The 2,164-nt window shown below is 36.7% G+C and overlaps 1 long non-coding RNA gene across 1 annotated transcript in view; it reads right to left on the minus strand.

Moving 5' to 3' along the window:
* Positions 1 to 1,496: 1,496 nt before the first annotated feature.
* LOC106938263 (uncharacterized) overlaps positions 1,497 to 2,164 on the minus strand; it is a 14,953-nt gene continuing 14,285 nt past the window's right edge. Inside the window, exon 3 of the long non-coding RNA XR_001422581.1 lies at positions 1,497 to 1,631. This is a non-coding gene — a long non-coding RNA (uncharacterized LOC106938263). The remainder of the gene's footprint in view (positions 1,632 to 2,164) is intronic.

Below are 2,164 nucleotides of genomic sequence, written 5' to 3' on the forward strand. Positions count from 1 at the left end.
TATTTGGTCACTGAAGACAAATATCCTCTGATGCGACCAAATGGACAACAACCCATGAAGCAGCACGGCTAATCGTGCTTTTATTTTGAAAATCGACACGCAAAATGAAGCAGTCACGTGACTCTCATGTTTGTTGCCAGTCACGTGGTTTTTAGCAAGACCACAGACATAGTAGACCCCTCATGGAAGGGTCGCCCGTTGCTGCGATATGTCACAGCGTCCACCATATTGAATGTGGAATATGTGCCAGTAAGCTAATACAGGTAAATGGACTGAACTTCACCAAGTGCCGTTCTACAAAGTATTTTAAGTTAATTCCTGCCACTGACACATTTTCTCACACACATTAATATATTTGGTAATCAAAGAAATGACTAAAGAGAGTTTCTAACTTTTGATGTGATTAATTGTTTTGGGGCATTTCTGAATAAAGAGCACAATGTTTTTATTTGATAAAATTATTCTGATAATTTTTATAATGACACTGATGAACAGACACTTTTACAGTGTTTTATTAAAGAATATATTTACATAATTCCGTAATTTAATGTACATTCAACATGTCAAGTCAACAAATAATCTATTTTTATACATTATTGAGAAATGACTTTTGATTTATAAATCAGTCATTGTCAAACATTAAACTACATATTTTTCTTAGTTTTTTCCAGAGAAAAAAATATTTATTACAGTAAGTCAACTCTGCTATTGACAGCAAAGAGTGAAAAATAATTCTAACAGAGTAAATTATTTTTATTTCATTACCATAAGCTGTATTAATACACTACTTCAGATTGAGATTTAAAAATACACAAAAAGTGAAAGAACAAAACATTTATTATACTGGTCACACTGGGAGAACTCCAATGACTTCTGAGACGTCCTGGTTCACAGGCTAAAGCCAAGGATAATCAATCAATCAATCAATCAATCAATCAATCAATCAATCAATCAATCAATCAATCCTCTTTATTTAGAGACTATCATGGTCTATAAACAGACAGAACAAGAACAATAAAAAGAAATAAAGAAAATACATAAAATATAAACATATTTTACTAAAGCGCCAGTGATTCCACAAACTGGAGAAGAACCTCACTGAGCTTTGAACAGGTTTGGTCAAAGTCTGAATGATGCTGTTGGCAGATTCTGTTAATCTACACATACATCTGGTCATAATGTTTCGAAGCACAGCAGTGCAGGTTGGTACATTGGCATTCACAAACATCTGACTGGCTCTACTCAATCAGGGCGCCCTAAGCAGCATCCTCATGCCATCATTATAAGCAACCTGAAATTTATTCCTTTTCCTGTAACGCCGCCACAGGTGGGCTTTGTACATTGGAGTACAGTACGCTTTAAAAAGTGCAGCTTTGACAGATGCTGAGCACATGGAGAACCTCCAAAGGGGAATATCAGCTTGTACACCTGGAGTACAACGCTGCCTGTAAACGTCTGTCATCAGACAGGTCAGCGGTGATGTGATGTCCCAAATGTCTGACCTCATCAGTGACCTGGAGGATGCTGCCAGACAGGGTGAAGTCAGGAAAAGATAATTTAGTATCTTCTTTGCTCTTGACAATCATGATGTTGCTCTTTTTTGCATTATATTTAATATCATGCTGTAACCCCTAACAGTTGCTGTGGACCAGCATTATATGGACAGAATATCACAAGATCGTAAGCGTACATCAGGTGGTTGATGGTTCGATTACCAACCCGACAGCCAGTCCTACATTGATTCAGCAGCTTAGATAAATCCTCCATATGCAGGTTAAAAAGGCCAGGAGATAAAAAGCTGCCTTGCCACACCCCATTACCCACATAAAAAGAAGATGATACAGAGTTTCCCCATTTTACAGACATATTCTGGTGAGCATACCAATACACTGATATTCTTAATAAATATTTCGGAACTCCTCTCTCATGCAATTTATGAAACAATTTGTCATGATTAACATGACTTTGGTTTAAAACCAAATTGATAATCAGATGTGCCTATAAACGTCTCAATTCTGCTTAGCAGAGCCTTCTCCAAAACTTTTGATAAGGTGCTGGCCAGAGCCATGGGCCGATAGTTGTCTTTGCTATTTAAGGAGAAAGAGAAATTATCCAAAAGTGAAATAGAAAATACATTTGTTTCCTTCCTATTCATAAAAAGCCA

The sequence above is a fragment of the Poecilia latipinna genome, unplaced genomic scaffold (assembly GCF_001443285.1).
Source record: "Poecilia latipinna isolate Pla-1442-1.1 unplaced genomic scaffold, P_latipinna-1.0 Scaffold2544, whole genome shotgun sequence".
NCBI lineage: Eukaryota > Metazoa > Chordata > Actinopteri > Cyprinodontiformes > Poeciliidae > Poecilia > Poecilia latipinna.